Consider the following 19,603-nt stretch of genomic DNA (forward strand, 5'->3'; position numbering starts at 1 on the left):
AGCTCCAGTCGGCAGATTAGGGGTTAATAATTGAAGTTAGGTGTCGGCGATGTTAGGGAGGGCAGATTAGGGGTTAATACTATTTATTATAGGGTTAGTGAGGCGGATTAGGGGTTAATAACTTTATTATAGTAGCGGTGCGATCCGCTCAGCAGATTAGGGGTTAATAAGTGTAGGCAGGTGGATGCGACGTTGTTGGGGGCAGATTAGGGGTTAATAAATATAATATAGGGGTCGGCTGTGTTAGGGGCAGCAGATTAGGGGTACATAGGGATAATGTAAGTAGCGGCGGTTTACGGAGCGGCAGATTAGGGGTTAATAATAATATGCAGGGGTCAGCGATAGCGGGGGCAGCAGATTAGGGGTTAATAAGTGTAAGGTTAGGGGTGTTTAGACTCGGGGTACATGTTAGAGTGTTAGGTGCAGACGTAGGAAGTGTTTCCCCATAGGAAACGATGGGGCTGCGTTAGGAGCTGAACGCGGCTTTTTTGCAGGTGTTAGGTTTTTTTTCAACTCAAACAGCCCCATTGTTTCCTATGGGGGAATCGTGCACGAGCACGTTTTAGAGGCTGGCCGCGTCCGTAAGCAACTCTGGTATCGAGAGTTGCAGTGGCGTTAAATATGCTCTACGCTCCTTTTTTGGAGCCTAACACAGCCATTCTGTGGACTCTCAATACCAGAGTTATTTTAAAGGTGCGGCCAGAAAAAAGCCAGCGTTAGCTACGCGGGTCATTACCGACAAAACTCTAAATCTAGCCGTCTGTGAGCACTATAAAACAGACAAAAAGAAAGTAGGTACCTCAAATAAGAGGTTCCTAAAAGTCTAGAGAAAAAGCACAACTGCACACATATTAAACAGAGACCAAATATGTCAAAATACAAAACACACTTTAATATAAAATGTAAACCTACACATACTAGGGGCCCCATTACATATGCGGCATCGCCCGCAAAAGCCGGCGACACCAGTTTTTAAGCGATTTTGGTATTACATATACGGCATAGCATACAATTTATGTGCATATATTTCACCCGTGGCCCGCAATTTTTACTCCCATAAGCTAACATGGGACCGCATCGCAAATCGGTATCCAATATTTAGCGCAAGAACTTACGTGGAGAAAATGGAGAAATCTCACTCCATTTTCACTTCGCAATACTAAGGCAGCCACAGCAGTATGGGAGCACCGTAACTCCCGAAACTGCCTGCAAAAATAAACTAACACCCAACGCATGCGCAATATCTAGCTACCTGTCAACAAAAACATTTTGTAAAAGAGCTAAATTCCCTTTTAAGGGCAATGCCCAACAAATGCCCTTTTCAGGGCAATGGGTAGTTTAGGTTTTTAGTGTTAGTTTTTTTTATTTTGGTGGGTTTGGTGGGTGGGGGGTTTTACTGTTAGGGGACTTTGTGTATTTTTAATGTAAAAGAGCTGATTATCTTGGGGCAATGCCCTGCAAAAAGCCCTTTTAAGGGCTACTGGTAGGGGGTGTTGTTTTTTTCTCTTGTAAGGTGTATCCAGTCCACGGATCATCCATTACTTGTGGGATATTCTCCTTCCCAACAGGAAGCTGCAAGAGGATCACCCGCAGCAGAGCTGTCTATATAGCTCCTACCCTAACTGCCAACCCCCAGTCATTCTCTTGCAGCTCTCGACAAGGGAAGTAGCTAGAGAGATGTGGTGACTTAGTGTAGTTTATCTTCAATCAAAAGTTTGTTATTTTTAAATGGTACCGGAGTTGTACTGTTTTTACCTCAGGCAGAAATTAGAAGAAGTGTTTTGCCTGAGGTTTTTGATGATCTTAGCAGGTTGTAACTAAGATCCACTGCTGTTCTCACACATAACTGAAGAGTATGGGAAAAACTTCAGCTGGGGGAACGGCCTGCAGAATTAACTGTCTTGAGGTATGTTCAGTATATTTTTTTCTAGAGAGATGATAAGAAGTCTAGAAAATGCTGACAGTGCCTGATATATTTGAGGTAAGCCTGATTGCAGTGATTTAATAACGACTGGCATCATGCTTGCAATAAAGGGTAATTTTTATGTTACTTGCTCTTATGGCTTAGTATGTGAAACGTTTATTGTATTGTGTATTATAAGGAACGTTTTTTACTAAGGGTGATAAATCTTTATTTGGGGCCTAGTTTTCCATATGGCTGTTATTTGACTCCTAGGAGTAGTTTTTTAGGCCCTCTGACTTTGTGTGCATGGTGGGAGGGGCCTATTTTCATGCTCTAATTGCGCAGTTTTTAATCTCTGAGACATCCAGCTTCCCTGAAGGAGTCCCCTGACATATTGGACCTCTGTAAAGGGTTTTTGTGCCTACAAAAGTCGTTTTATGGGAAGGTAGGAGCCACAGTAGAGCTGTGGCAGTTTGCCTGTTACTGTTATAACGGTTTTATCGTTTTTTTGCTTCGTTTTTGAGCCTAAGGAGTTAATCATCCATTTGCAAGTGGAATGGGGATTACACAGATTTGTCCCCTCTACTAAATCTGTATCAAGAGACCAGGGATTCTCTTCTCTGGTGGCTATCTCGGGTCCATCTGTCCAAGGGTATGACCTTCCGCAGGCCAGATTGGACAATAGTAACAACAGATGCCAGCCTTCTGGGCTGGGGTGCAGTCTGGAACTCCCTGAAAGCTCAGGGCTCGTGGACTCAGGAGGAGACACTCCTTCCAATAAACATTCTGGAACTAAGAGCGATATTCAGTGCTCTTCAGGCTTGGCCTCAGCTTGCTGCGGTCAGGTTAATCAGATTTCAGTCGGACAACATCACGACTGTAGTTTACATCAACCATCAAGGGGGAACAAGGAGTTCTCTAGCAATGTTGGAGGTTTCAAAGATAATTCTATGGGCAGAGATTCACTCTTGCCATCTATCAGCTATCCATATCCCAGGAGTAGAGAACTGGGAGGCGGATTTTCTAAGTCGACAGACTTTTCATCCGGGGGAGTGGGAACTCCATCCGGAGATATTTGCACAGTTGATTCAACTTTGGGGCAAACCAGAACTGGATCTCATGGCGTCTCGTCAGAACGCCAAGCTTCCTTGTTATGGATCCAGGTCCAGGGATCCCAAGGCAGCACTGATAGATGCTCTAGCAGCGCCTTGGTCCTTCTACCTGGCTTATGTGTTTCCACCGTTTCCTCTGCTCCCTCGTCTGATTGCCAAGATCAAGCAGGAGAGAGCTTCTGTAATTTTGATAGCACCTGCGTGGCCACGCAGGACTTGGTATGCAGATCTGGTGGACATGTCATCCTTTCCACCATGGACTCTGCTGTTGAGACAGGACCTTCTACTTCAGGGTCCTTTCAACCATCCAAATCTAGTTTCTCTGCGTCTGACTGCTTGGAAATTGAACGCTTGATTTTATCAAAGCGTGGTTTCTCTGAGTCGGTCATTGATACCTTAATACAGGCACGAAAGCTTGTCACCAGGAAAATCTATCATAAGATATGGTGTAAATATCTTCATTGGTGTGAATCCAAAGGTTACTCATGGAGTAAAGTCAGGATTCCTAGGATATTATCCTTTCTCTAAGAAGGATTGGAGAAGGGTTTGTCAGCTAGTTCCTTAAAGGGACAGATTTCTGCTCAGTCTATTCTTTTGCACAAACGTCTGGCTGAGGTTCCAGATGTTCAGGCATTTTGTCAGGCTCTGGTTAGAATCAAGCCTGTGTTTAAACCTGTTGCTCCGCCATGGAGTTTAAATTTAGTTCTTAAAGTTCTTCAAGTGGTTCCGTTTGAACCTTTGCATTCCATAGATGTTAAGCTCTTATCTTGGAAAGTTCTGTTTTTAGTAGCTATCTCCTCAGCTCGAAGAGTTTCGGAGTTATCTTCTTTACAATGTGATTCCCCTTATCTCATTTTCCATGCAGATAAGGTAGTGTTATGTACCAAACCTGGTTTTCTACCTAAGGTGGTATCTAATAAAAATATCAATCAGGAGATTGTTGTTCCATCACTGTGTCCTAATCCTTCTTCAAAGAAGGAACGTCTATTACACAATCTTGACGTGGTTCATGCTTTAAAGTTTTATTTACAAGCTACTAAAGATTTTCGTCAAACATCTGCATTGTTTGTTGTCTACTCTGGACAGAGGAGAGGCCAAAAGGCTTCGGCAACTTCTCTTTCTTTTTGGCTAAGGAGTATAATACGCTTAGCTTATGAGACTACTGGCCAGCAGCCTCCTGAAAGAATTACAGCTCATTCTACTAGAGCGGTATCTTCCACATGGGCTTTTAAGAATGAGGCTTCTGTTGAAGAGATTTGTAAGGTGGCGACTTGGTCTTCGCTTCATACTTTTTCTAAATTCTATAAATTTTATACTTTTGCTTTCTTTTGGGAGAAAGGTCTTATAGGCAGTGGTGCCTTCCGTTTAAGCGCCTGCCTTGTCCCTCCCTTCATCCGTGTCCTATAGCTTTGGTATTGGTATCCCACAAGTAATGGATGATCCGTGGACTGGATACACCTTACAAGAAAAAACAAAATTTATGCTTACCTGATAAATTTATTTCTCTTGTGGTGTATCCAGTCCACGGCCCGCCCTGTCATTTTAAGGCAGGTGTTTTTTATTTTTAAACTACAGTCACCACTGCACCCTATAGTTTCTCCTTTCTCTTGCTTGTCTTCGGTCGAATGACTGGGGGTTGGCAGTTAGGGGAGGAGCTATATAGACAGCTCTGCTGTGGGTGATCCTCTTGCAGCTTCCTGTTGGGAAGGAGAATATCCCACAAGTAATGGATGATCTGTGGACTGGATACACCACAAGAGAAATAAATTTATCAGGTAAGCATAAATTTTGTTTTTTTTTTTGGGGGGGGGGGCTTTTTTATTTTCATAGGGATTAGGTATAAATTTTAAAATTTGATAATTTTGTTTTTTATTTTCTGTAATCTTAGATTTTTTATTTTATGTAATTGTAGTTTAAAGGGACAGTCTACACCAGAATTTTAATTTTGACTAGACTGTCCCTTTAATTTATGCTTAGTTTATTTTCTTATTTTTAAAGTAGTGTTAGATTTTTTTATTTTAATATTTAGTAACTTTAGTATTTTGTAATTTGGGTTCATTTTGGGGGTAATAGGTTAGGGGGTGTTAGGTTAAGGGGCTTAGTAATTTAATTATTTGTGTTGTGGGCTTTGGCGGTTTAGGGGTTAATACTTTAATAGGTAGTTTGTGTTGTGGGTTAATGGCTGATTAGGGGTTAATAGTTTTATTAGGTAGTTTGCGATGTTAGGGTTGGCGGATTTAGGGGTTAATACTTTAATAGGTTTATTGCGGTGTGGATTTGTTGGTGGATTTAGGAGTTAATAGTTTAATTAGACTTATTGAGTTGTGGGGGGTTGTCAGTTTAGGGGTTAATACTTTTATTTGTTCCGATGTGGGTTTGATGGCGGATATAGGGCTTTTACGTGTCAGGCTTATTTTTGGGAGGCATGTTAGTGTTTACAGGAGATTTTATATTTTTTTTTACTTTTCTTAGACGCTGGCAGTTTTTAAAGTGCCGTAAGTCACTGGCGACTCCAGAAATTTGTACTTACACTCATTTCTGGACATCGCTAGTTAATCCAACTTACAGAACTTTATGAACTGCCGGCGCCGTATATGTAATAGACAGATGTGCAAGGTGAAATTACGGGCGGCGCTTGCACTGAAGCCTGCGCCGTATATATAATCTCGTCCTAGGGATCCCTTAGTACCAAGCTCAATAAACCGGCTATAGCAAAGTTAGGTGCACCTAGAACAAACGGTATTGTAATTCCACTAGTTACGGATTTTCATGTAACTGTCTTCAAAATTATCAGATAACTGGGGGTTAGGCTTTCAGTCATCCCCATTCCACATCTTGAACGGTACCAGACAGGGGTGCCCTCTTTCACCCTTACTGTTAGCTCTAGCGGTCAAGCCCCTAGCCACACAAATCAGATCCGATGCGTCACTACCGGGCATTAGGCTGTCAGGCACTTTGAAAAAAATTGCACTCTTTGAAGATGACATTACTATTTTTACAGCTGATCCCATTGGTGCCATAACTAGGCTCTTGGATGTTCTGAAGACCTTTGGTGACATCTCATTCTATAAACCTAATGTGCTTAAGACGGAAATATACTGGTGGGTATACCCACAGGAATATATCCTTAAACTGAAGGGCCAATTTAATTTCAAATGGTCAAACGAGCAGGTCACTCACTTGGGCATGAAGATATCTAATAGCTTATCACAAATGGTAAAAGATAATTATCTCATTTTATCAGAGTTGCGCAATTTAAAGAATACATGGGACCACAAGTCAATTTCCTGGATAGGACGAATAGCCTCCCTCAAAATGTCCTTCCTCCCCAAACTTACTTACCTTTTCCGATGCCTTCCGATCAGAGTTCCAATGCACCTTCTGTCCCAACTCTAGAGCGAGATAACAAAGTTTATTTGGCAGGGCAAGACTCCTCGAATTGCTCATAAAACCTTACAATTCCCTGTTCACTTGGGGGGTTTAGCCTCCCCTTCGGTAGTAAAATACTACGAGGGCGCTATGCTCACACATATCTCCCAATGGGGAGTACTCAAAGCTAAGGACAGATGGAGAGAAATTGAGCAAGCCTCGTTACCCCCTAATGTTCATCTTAAAGATGTGATTTGAACCCCACCACACAGCCGCAGAACCCTAGGCATCTGTAATCTGATTATTCTAGAATGCCTGTCTGTTTGGGACAGAGTTAGACACTGTTTTTTTTTTGGGGGGGGGGGGCTTTTTTATTTTCATAGGGATTAGGTATAAATTTTAAAATTTGATAATTTTGTTTTTTATTTTCTGTAATCTTAGATTTTTTATTTTATGTAATTGTAGTTTAAAGGGACAGTCTACACCAGAATTTTAATTTTGACTAGACTGTCCCTTTAATTTATGCTTAGTTTATTTTCTTATTTTTAAAGTAGTGTTAGATTTTTTTATTTTAATATTTAGTAACTTTAGTATTTTGTAATTTGGGTTCATTTTGGGGGTAATAGGTTAGGGGGTGTTAGGTTAAGGGGCTTAGTAATTTAATTATTTGTGTTGTGGGCTTTGGCGGTTTAGGGGTTAATACTTTAATAGGTAGTTTGTGTTGTGGGTTAATGGCTGATTAGGGGTTAATAGTTTTATTAGGTAGTTTGCGATGTTAGGGTTGGCGGATTTAGGGGTTAATACTTTAATAGGTTTATTGCGGTGTGGATTTGTTGGTGGATTTAGGAGTTAATAGTTTAATTAGACTTATTGCGTTGTGGGGGGTTGTCAGTTTAGGGGTTAATACTTTTATTTGTTCCGATGTGGGTTTGATGGCGGATATAGGGCTTTTACGTGTCAGGCTTATTTTTGGGAGGCATGTTAGTGTTTACAGGAGATTTTATATTTTTTTTTACTTTTCTTAGACGCTGGCAGTTTTTAAAGTGCCGTAAGTCACTGGCGACTCCAGAAATTTGTACTTACACTCATTTCTGGACATCGCTAGTTAATCCAACTTACAGAACTTTATGAACTGCCGGCGCCGTATATGTAATAGACAGATGTGCAAGGTGAAATTACGGGCGGCGCTTGCACTGAAGCCTGCGCCGTATATATAATCTCGTCCTAGGGATCCCTTAGTACCAAGCTCAATAAACCGGCTATAGCAAAGTTAGGTGCACCTAGAACAAACGGTATTGTAATTCCACTAGTTACGGATTTTCATGTAACTGTCTTCAAAATTATCAGATAACTGGGGGTTAGGCTTTCAGTCATCCCCATTCCACATCTTGAACGGTACCAGACAGGGGTGCCCTCTTTCACCCTTACTGTTAGCTCTAGCGGTCAAGCCCCTAGCCACACAAATCAGATCCGATGCGTCACTACCGGGCATTAGGCTGTCAGGCACTTTGAAAAAAATTGCACTCTTTGAAGATGACATTACTATTTTTACAGCTGATCCCATTGGTGCCATAACTAGGCTCTTGGATGTTCTGAAGACCTTTGGTGACATCTCATTCTATAAACCTAATGTGCTTAAGACGGAAATATACTGGTGGGTATACCCACAGGAATATATCCTTAAACTGAAGGGCCAATTTAATTTCAAATGGTCAAACGAGCAGGTCACTCACTTGGGCATGAAGATATCTAATAGCTTATCACAAATGGTAAAAGATAATTATCTCATTTTATCAGAGTTGCGCAATTTAAAGAATACATGGGACCACAAGTCAATTTCCTGGATAGGACGAATAGCCTCCCTCAAAATGTCCTTCCTCCCCAAACTTACTTACCTTTTCCGATGCCTTCCGATCAGAGTTCCAATGCACCTTCTGTCCCAACTCTAGAGTGAGATAACAAAGTTTATTTGGCAGGGCAAGACTCCTCGAATTGCTCATAAAACCTTACAATTCCCTGTTCACTTGGGGGGTTTAGCCTCCCCTTCGGTAGTAAAATACTACGAGGGCGCTATGCTCACACATATCTCCCAATGGGGAGTACTCAAAGCTAAGGACAGATGGAGAGAAATTGAGCAAGCCTCGTTACCCCCTAATGTTCATCTTAAAGATGTGATTTGAACCCCACCACACAGCCGCAGAACCCTAGGCATCTGTAATCTGATTATTCTAGAATGCCTGTCTGTTTGGGACAGAGTTAGACACTGCAACCTGATAGCCCCCCATCCCTCCCCCATCACCTCGGTAGTTGGTCTGTTTACTGGACTGGTGGAAACCCACCCTAATACGTGGGCTCGGCTGGAGAATAGGCAGGTTTCGAATTTTTGGTATGTATTGCATCCAGATGGCTTTATAGACCTGGCGTTCTTAGATTCACACGTAGACATTCCACCAATTCTCTCTTTTGAATTACTTAGGGTTAAAAGCTTCCTGAAAAGATGGGGCTTTCTCCCTTCCTCCTCCCGCTCTCTCACCCCCTGGGAATCCATATGGCATGGAGGGCACAGGCTTGTTAGGCCACTAACTATCCATTACAATTTGCTAGAGAGAACTTTACCGCCGGAACTAGACCCGCATTTGAACAGCTGGGATACTCTTCTTTTCACTCATACCTCCACTGACTCCTGGCAAAGGGCCATATTATTGACTAAAAAAACTCTACATTGTGTAACAATGTTCGAAACTTACTACAAAGTTATCTCTCACTGGTACCTGGTCCCCATCCGACTGTCTAAAATTTACCCTGGCACTTCGTCACTCTGCTGGAGGGGTTGTGGACTACAGGGCAATATGCTGCACATTTGGTGGGATTGCCCCAAAATTAAGCCCCTTTGGAAACTAGGACTCCGCACATTTACTGACTTCGGAATTAGGGCATCTTACTGCCCAGCCTTTGCCCTGCTACATTTGGACTTACATAATATGCCCAAACATCAAAGCCTATTTAGTGTGTATTTATTGTCTGCTATTAAAACCAGTATAGCTAGAGCCTGGAAAAGGGAATCCCCCCCCCCCCAAGTGGGGAGAGATTGTAAATACAATGGCTTTCCTGTACAATATGGAAAAGGCCATTAACCTTGATTTAAACAAATCTGATCTGTTTGAAATGGCATGGGCCGATTGGAAAGATAAATACTATACCTCATGGCGCCCATCAGCCATGACACTAGACAACCCAAACACTAACTAATAGGTGGCCTGCACACCCTGCCTTATAGACTGTATTCCCACATGGGACAATGAGATCCTCTCTCTCTCCTCACTCCCCCCCCATTTACCTATGCTCCTCCCTTCCCTCCCTTTCCTTGTCCTTCCCCCCTCCCTTTCTTGTACTGACTACAAATGAACTGAGGTGCTGCACTGAGTAATTTCTGGTTCTGGTTCTTGCACATGGCTTGGCTTGTGCATTTTTCTTTTTTTTTTCTTCCTTCTTTTTTTTGATTTAGCACATGTAGAGAATAATTTGATATGTCTGCAAGACACATTTATTGGAGGACCATGAGGTCCGAAACTTTCATTGAGTTATTGTGTATGTAAAGGGGTCCTGCGAGTCCCCAACTGTTATATTTATTTTTCAAACACAAATAAAATTCCTTTAAAAAAATTTTTAAAAAATTATCGGATAACTTTGCTATAGCCGGTTTATTAAGCTTGGTACTAAGGGATCCATAGTATGTGCAGTTTTACATTTGTATATTAAAGTGTGTTTTGTATTTTGACATATTTGGTCTCTGTTTAATATTTGTGCAGTTGTGCTTTTTCCCTAGACTTTTAGGAACCACTTATTTGAGGTACCTACTTTCTTTTTGTCTGTTTTATATATAATCTTTCTAGGATGCACCTGCTTTATACATGAAGGCATAATATTTAGGAATCAGCTGACCCTCTTTTTAATTATGAATCTGTGAGCACTACTTGGTGTCTGTCCTTTCAGCTTCGAGAGCTCTTTTTTTTATTATTATTATCACCTTTATTACTATCATCTTTACAATCAACAATAGAAAATACAGGAATAGTGGGTACACAATATAATTATTATTCACTTAAATCCACTCAAGAAAAGGTGTGCAATTTAAAAGAAGTGAAAAGTGTATTTTCGGTCCAAGTTTCCCTTACATGAATTGTTTAAGAAAATGGAAAGTTTACTAATTAAATAAAACAAATTAAAATGGGACATTTGGACTTTACAAAAGTGCCAAAAATTGGGATTAATACCAAGAGGTCTCTGTTTAAACAAGTTCCTGTTTCTAACAGAAGATACTGAATTTATTACAGCATGGAATGAGACTCTATCTGGATGCTCCTTTAAATTGATGCAATTACTGGTTGGTTACAAAACTAAAATGTTAAACAAGGTTTCAGTCCAAATTGACATGATACAGGTTGAATTAAATTAACAATGTCATGCGAGCCATTATCCATCGTTTGATAAAATTCTGCAGGATACTGTTACAGAGACTAAACAGCTCTTAGTGGAAATTAAACATGAAAAATACCTAAGAGATCAGTCAGATTTTGATTTTAACCGAGTTTACATTTAGAATAGGCATCTAAAAACAGCCTGAAGAATGGATTTGGATAGGAATAGACCAAATAGAAGGAACCAGATGATTAGAGGAGGTAGGAATAAGGGTCCTAGACAATCCAGAAAAAAACATATTTTTCTGATAGTGAGTCCTTTGAGGAAGGTTCAGCCTCTAGAGAAGGTTCAGGGGATGAGACAGGGCAACTTTTCATCACGCAGCATACAGGGGGAGCACGGCAGGATAGGCTGAGGTTGACACCTATTATGAAGCAACAAACTTCTAAACCACTGAACATATCTAAGTACCAGTTGCCACCATATCACCAGGAGTCAAAATGACTGTCCATCAAAAGCATAAACATAGAGGCTGATAGAGCAGAGCTAGCTCAGGTTTTTTCCAGGCCCCAAAGAAAACTTGATGGGGGGAGAAGAAAATGGAGAAAACTGACAGGATTATTACCACACCAGACAGGACTGGTATCCAACTTGAAGAGGGAGAGCAAAAATAAAGTACAGGTGAATACAGTTATTAATTTATGCAGTCAAGATATGACAAAGGTTGTAGTCAATGTTTTAGGGTATGGTTTAACCTTTGTACCTTCCCAGGACTTTGACCTCTAGACTCTCTTGATTGTTAATACATTTATAAGAAATTTTACTCTGAAAAAACATTTCTCTAATGATATATTACAAAGTTCTCCACAGAATCAATTATTGGATAGAACTACCCACACGCCACCTAGATCTGCTTTGTCTTTTGGTGTGGTATGTGATATGGAAATTTTGGATACTCTCTACTATGAAAGTAATCATGAGTCGGGAGATAAGGTGTTTTGGTGTAATGTGTACCCTACTTTAAAAATTCTTTAGATTTTTACCCCATACAGAGTAGAGGCCCTATTCTTCTTTCCAAAGAAGGGTAGAAAATGATTTAACAAAGTGGTCTTACTCTGTAAAATCAAGGGTTTGAATTTGAATAAGGAATATAGGGAGTTTTTAAACAAATTAAGCAAAGAAAAAGACTTGGTAATTAGAGCAGCAGACAAGGTGGGGGGGACTCAGTGGTAGTCTTGAATAGGACTGGTTTTGTATCAGAAGCTTTGAGACAACTTCAGGATAAGACCCAATATGTGGTTTTAGGTTTTGACCCCACTATCAAATTCCAAAGAGAAGTTAAACAGTTGTTTGGTGATGGGAGTGAAGGGTGCTATCTAGAGGGTGCTATCTATAAGAGTGTTACTTATATTCAAACAGTATTATTAGCTTCCAAGATTTTAATCTTTGTTTCCTTCTTGCTGCTTCTTTAAATCTCTTCTTTCTCAAGAGATTGTGGGATCCAGGGTCCAGACATGTAACCGAAAAACAAAGCACAAAAGTGAAGGATTCAAGTGTAGTTATTAAAACACCAGATGTAGCGCAATATAAATATCTACTCACCAGAGTTATGAATAAAAATGCCTTTATTTGTACAATCCAAACAGGACCTGAGAACCGGGCCCCTAAAGGGGACGGATTTAACAAACACATACGGGTGTAAAGTTGCGAGATCCACAACAGCCCGACATTCGTTTTTGGAATACATCCCCTTGATAAAATTTGTCCCAATCTCAAAAATTTGTCCCAAGCACCGAGGAACAAAGCTGAACAGCTGAGGGCGGGTAATCCGGAAACCCTGCCACAGGTTTCATCTTGTCATTTAAGAACATCCAGCTGCCAGCTGTTGCAAACCGGGTGCCACACACGGACACAGAGTTGTTTTTACTTCTGTATTGTACAAATAAAGGGATTTTTATTCATAACTCTGGTGAGTAGATATTTATATTGCACTACATCTGGTGTTTTAATAACTACACTTGAATCCTTCTCTTTTGCGCTTTGTTTTTTGGTTATATGTCAACTTAATTGGGTAGTTAATCAAGAATTTAGTTGAGAATTTAATTGAGAATTTAATTGAGAAAGAATTTGAATTATGATATGGCTACTAAGGTTGTGCAATAATGATAGAGTAAATGTAAGAAAAGGGATTAAATGTTTTTCCTTGTATATAATATAAGTATTAAGACAAATAAACTTCTAAAATAGGAATAATGCCAATCTAGTTGCTGTGAAAAATATTTGTCAACAAATTTTTCGTTATTTTGTTTTTTAAACAATATGTTACCATTTACTTTTAAGAAATCTCGAGGTTTTAACTAAGTTACTATAATCAATAGATATTGGATTAAAAATATTTAGTCTAAAATTAAGTGAGTAATGTAATAACTTCTTCAACAAATTATTATGTGGATATCTCTTTGTGTATATACATGTATACAAAATAATGCCTAGTTTAGGTGTGCATCTCGCTGTTGGTTTTATCCAATCATATTGTTTTATTACCTTTAAAAGGGTACCATCTGATTAGATAGCTCAGCTAAGACTATGGCTAAAGCTGAAAAGCGTCGGATGGTATCACCAGATTGCACACTGTTTGTACCCACTTCAAGTTTTATCATCACTCAGTTTGTGCCTGGTGCTCCTTACGATTGTGGTTTGTAACAATGCATTTTTAATGTGTTTTGTGCAACTTTTTTGACTCGCATAACAGTTAACAATAGCTCTGAGGTTGCGCTAATTCGAATAGGGCTAGATTACAAGTGGAGCGCTGTAGCAATTAGCACTTATAAAATTAAACAGAGTTCAGACCTCTTATTAATTTTATAAATATGTGCCAAATGCCCCAAAATACTGTCTAGTATATTTTATTAAAAAATAAAGATAGCAGCATCTTTATTTTTTAATAAAATTATTGCACTAGGCAGTATTTTGGGGGTAAAGTTGGCGGGAGTGCGGTGTTTGAAAAACAAAACGGCACTGAAAAGTGCCTTTACATTGCGGTCTATGGGAACTGTGTGTTCCCAGTAAATATATATGTAAATGCTTATATACATATATATTTATGTGCTAATTTTTATAAACATATATACATAGAAACACATACAGTAAATATATATGTATACAATCATATACATATATATTTAACACTGCTGCCCATTGCTGCGCTACTTACCCCCTGCGCTGCACAAGTTCTGATGCTGTGTATGATGGCATCAGAACGAGGCTCCCATAGGAGCCTATGGAATTGCTCTCTCATGAGCACAATGCTTCCCAGCATTTGCTGAAAACTTGTAATACCAGTGCACATTATCATGCGCTGGTATTAGACAGTGGAGTGCAACTATCACTTTCATCAAAGCGCTATTTAGCTCTCCACTTGTAATCTGACCCTTAATTTGCAAAATTGTCATTCTGATTGTCATTTTGGATTACAAAATCAAGAGATGAATGATTCAGGTAATGATACTGTGTTGTTTTCTTGGGGTAAAATTTTCAAACTTCAAGGGTATTATCAGCAGAAACATTTTATGATTGTGTGGAGAAAAACACAGTGACAATGCTGGTCAAAGTTCAAAAATCATTAATTACTGAAAACAAGAGCAAGTTTGTGATCAACCCTCATAGTTACACATCTAAAGTCAGCTGTGGATTAGCAATGCTGATCCTGGGCTGAACATGGTCGGTGATTGACAGCTACTTACATATGGTGCCCATGATTGGCTCTGTTGCCATGTTCAGATTTGGACCTGTAGTGCATTACCATTCTGAAGTTGACTCTAGGGTCCCTATGTACTAAACAATAGGTAGACAAGGCTCTCAACTAGGGAACTTGTCTGTCTGTCTTTGTGGGTGATGCTATACATTCCCTGGTAACTTCACAAAAGGTTTAGGAAAACAGTACACCTGTCTCTTAGTTGAGGGGCACGGAATGTAGGACCTGCCACGTCCAAATTGTAATCCAGTAACAAAAGAAAGATATTCCAGCCATACAATGTTTCAGGCCTGCTATAGGCCCTTAGTCATGTATACATGACTAAGGGCCTATAGCAGGCCTGAAACGTTGTATGTTTTGCTCTCTGGACCCTATGTGAAATAATAAAGATCTTTTTTAACTTTGGAGGCTGGAATACCTTTCTTTTGTTACTGATATACATTCCCTGCCTGCAGTTATCACTGTACAAGTATTCCTCCCCCTGCTATAGTGCGACCAATCATAAGGGATTAAAGGTTACCAGCTCGCTACCAGAGGTACCATAACCCAACTGGGGAAAGGGGGGAACTTTAACTCGTTGAACCTTCAGTTAACTCACCCTCTATCCTTTCCCATAAATAAACACAGACACTTTATTTGGGAATAAACAGACCATCACTAGTCCCCTTTTATTAACAATATATAAATATATATATAAAACCGACAAACTCTAAATTAGATGGCAGCAAATGAGATGTTCTGCCTAACCCGGACTGCAGAGGTCAGCGGCCCGATCTAGACTACAACAGCAAACACTGCTCGGGTGGAGATGTTTTTAGGGGTGTTTCCTAGTTCTCCTGGCCTGCCTACCTCTAGAGGCGGGGCACTCCAGTTGACTGAAATAATCGGCCCTGCCCCCTCAGCCTGGCCATCACTCCCACCGTTCACCATCTCCATGCGCCCCTGGCCACGATCTCCCGCAGATAGGGTGCAAAGAACCTACCAACCATAAGACTCCATGACCACCAGGCCGCTCTTTTGTCGGCTAGTCTTAGGAGGGAGGTTATATTTTACAGCTATGGGCTTATGTAGACTAGAAAAGTGGTGTCCAGCACACTAAAAACCCAGGGAGGAACAAACTTCCAGGAGCTACTGCCAGGCTCCAAATAATATCAGGAAAAAGGCAATGGAGAAGTTCCTCATATGATAAACGAATATACTTTATTTCATGACAGGATCAGACATAAACACAATGTTTATGTTTCAGCAATGGCCAAGAAACGTTGTGTTTATGTCTGATCCTGTCATTAAATAAAGTATATTTGTTTATCATATGAGGAACTTCTCCATTGCCTTTATCCTTAAGTAGACTAGAACGCCTATCCCTATCTCAGCCATATCACCCTACCTATGGTATTCTCAAGCCACCATCAACAGGGAGGGAGGGAGGGCAACTTGACAGCTTTTTTTCCTGCAGCAAAAGAGGAAGAGGAACTCCAGGTTCATCAGGACAAAAGGTAAGCCACTCCCTGGCCCTGCAACATTGTTGCAAACTCACTGCAACTCCCATTCCTCTATCCCACTCACTGCCAGCCTTAACCCTTAAGATGCTGCAAGCCTATCTGGCTCTACACTTCCTGCATGTTCGGGGTAACATATCTCAGAGTATGACCACTTGTTCTTAAATTGTAACAAGCAGGCTTGCTTGATGCAAAGCCTACAAACTAAACACAAATTCTATTTAAACAAAAATACAATAAGTAAATGCTCTAACACATCAGAGTATTTTATAATTGATCTTCAATGCACCTTTAAAATTAACGTCCTGGAAATCAGTGTTAATTATTGAAGCCACTCGCCAACATTCTTCCTAGCCTTTAATGTGGCTAAAGATAGACACATATATTCTTGAAGTCAGCAGCATTATTAACTGGTGTTTCTGATATACTAAGATGGCAATCCTTGCAGTAATCATTCTACTTTGTAGTAATATAAGTACGCTTAACATGTGTTCAGTTCCCATTAAAATTTGGCTGCCCTTCCAAAAGTGAAACATTTATGGTGCTAGGGGACAGTGGTTTTTACCCTTTAAAGAAGGATATATCCTTCTAAAAGTGAGACAGTTGAGAGATGTGTTGGTTACTCGACCTGAGCATATGTATAACAGTATGGCCAAGAAAAAATAAGCTGCAATTGCCTTTATATTATGAGCAATAAAATCTCATGGATGCCCTAGTAAAATCCTTTTTAACAGAAATATAAAAAATATTTGAACTTAACTTCAGCTTGATCTGATCCATTATTAACCTGGAAATTAGATATCATTCTCATTAATGAACAAAGTTATATCAAAATATGTTTTGTATAAGTTTTCAATTTTAAAATTATTTAAAGATATTATGTTTTCATAATACACAAATATGCTGGAAATGTTTATTTTATTTTTTACTCCCTCTCCTTTGTCATACAGAGCCATGCAGCTTCATATAGCAAATGCCAGCATATTTATTCACTGACCATGTGAAAATCCTTCTACAAAAGTGTCTCTCAGGTCTGAAAATATTAGTCTGAGATAAACATTCCTCTGCAATGATTCATCTTGTCATTGTATAACAGAAATTGAGTCCCTCTTTTTACGAGGCAAAGCTGATTGGCAAACAGAAGCCGCGGCTAATTACAGGAAATACAGCCATGGTAAAACAAAAAAGAACAAACACAATTCTTGTATTCTTAGATATTTATTGGATATGTGGAGGAATTGCAGAAAGCTGTGCAGAAGTGAAAATGTTTAGTTTTAACACTGCAGGTCAATTTAGACCGCACCAATATTTCTTATTTCATTATTTTAGCAAGTGTTTGTAACTTAGTATGTGCTAGGAAAGAATCAAGAAATACATTGAGTTTACAGACACAAAACAGGTGTTTAGTTATAGAAATACAGACATAAAAGTACAAATGAAACTTGGTTTAATTTCATGTTTCAGAACCAGCATGCAAATTTAGAGACTATTTAATTTGCTTATTTTATCAAATTTACTTTTTTTGTTGCTATTTCTATCCCTGCTAATTTTTAAAGGGACAGTCAACACCAGAATTGTTGTTGTTTAAAAAGATAGATAATCCCTTTATTACCCATTCCCAAGTTTTGCAAAACCAACACAGCTATATTAATATGCTTTTTATTTCTGGGATTATCTTAAATCTAAACCTCTGCAAACTGCACCCTTATTTCATTTATTTTCACAGACTTGCATTTTAGCCAATCATTGCTGACTCCTAGGTAACTTCACATGTGTGAGCTTAATGTTATCTATATAATACACAAACTTACCGTCCTCTAGTGGTGAGAAACTGTCAAAATGCATTCAGATTAGAGGCGGCCTTCAAGGTCTAAGAAATCAGCATATGAGCCTATCTAGGTTTAGCTTGCAACTAAGAATATCAAAAGAACAAATTAACTTTTACCTTTTTTTTCTAAAAAGATCAATGTTGAACACAGACTCCCTTTCTCTTTCTCTACCAGTTTGGTAATACATTTACAGTTTAAATCCGTTCAAGTATTACACAATTTTTTAGTCATTGTTGTTTCTTGGTATATATTCATTTGTTCTCTTTAATTTACAGTTTTATTTGACTTCATTTGGATACACATTATGTTAGATTCATACGAGCTCATAATGAGGCTGAGGGTCTTGCTGTTTAGGTCTAAAATTAATTGAAGTTCCTTTCACCTACCTTTTAAACCAATCGTCAGTGGGTGTTTCTGCCCCTATATATAGCTGTGTTAAAAGGGCGCTTACATGAAATCTCGCACAGCAAATGTGAACCTCCAGAAACAATAAACACAGCCACTTTGGAAATACGTTTGCAGAACAAGATATGTAAATGTTCAATTATACTCTCATATCTGTTTTGTTATGTTAAAGAAAAATCAAAATTAAACTTGCATAATTCAGATAGCACAAGTCATTTTTTTTTTTAAATATTTATTTATAACCAACAATGAATACAATATCCATATCGGCAAAAAAAAAAAAAAAAACAAGAGATATTTCAGTTTGTCATACATGTTATGATAACAGAGAAGAAAAGAAAACGAGAAACAATATCAACCAAACATGAAGTATATATTATAATTCATATATACAATAGATTAACCTGAGTTATCCACCTATTTGGTCATTACTCATTGTTGGAGTTTTTTTTTATTTTATTTAAATTAAAACAAAACAAAACAAAAACAACCCGAGAGAAGAAAAAAAAAAAAAAAAAAAAGTCATTTTAAGACACTTTTAAACTAACATAGATCTTCAGATTTGCTTTGCTCCTGGTATCCTTTGTTGAAAAAGAATATGTACATGTCTTACTATAGGAAGCTAGCTGGTGATTGGTGGCTACACACCTTTATCTTTTGGCTCACCAAATGTGTTCATCTAGCTCTCTGGAGCTGACTTTAACTATGTGTTTAACCTCTTTGCAGGGGTTAAACGTACAGTAATAAACAAACAATAGTGCAATAATAAAATGCTCTAACACAGTGATTTTTAACCTTTTTTTTGCCGTGGCACACTTTTTTACATTAAAAAATCCTGTGGCACACCACCATCCCAAAATTTTAAAAAAATCACACATTGTAGCCTAATACAGCATATATATATACACATACACACAAACACACACATACTGTATGTATTGTGCTGTTATGCCTTGCCTCCTACAAACTACCCCTGCACTGGGAGTAAAAAACAAGCAAAGTTTAAAAAATATGTCACACTGTTGTCAGTTTGCCGTGGCACACCTGAGGATCTCTCACGGCACACTAGTGTGCCACGGCACACTGGTTGAAAAACACTGCTCTAACATGTAAGGGCATTTTCTTTTTGCACTTTTGTATCCCTTTCAAGCAGCCCACTTGATAGAACAAAATTAGTCTCGAGAATCTTACAGACATGGCACCCCCTCTTTTTGCATTAAAGGGGTATATGTTTATATATTAAACACCCTGGCATTAACTCCAAATCTATTGTTTGGATATTTAAGGACATCTGAAATATTAATAATAAAAAG

Source organism: Bombina bombina, chromosome 1 (genome assembly GCF_027579735.1).
Source record: "Bombina bombina isolate aBomBom1 chromosome 1, aBomBom1.pri, whole genome shotgun sequence".
Lineage (NCBI taxonomy): Eukaryota > Metazoa > Chordata > Amphibia > Anura > Bombinatoridae > Bombina > Bombina bombina.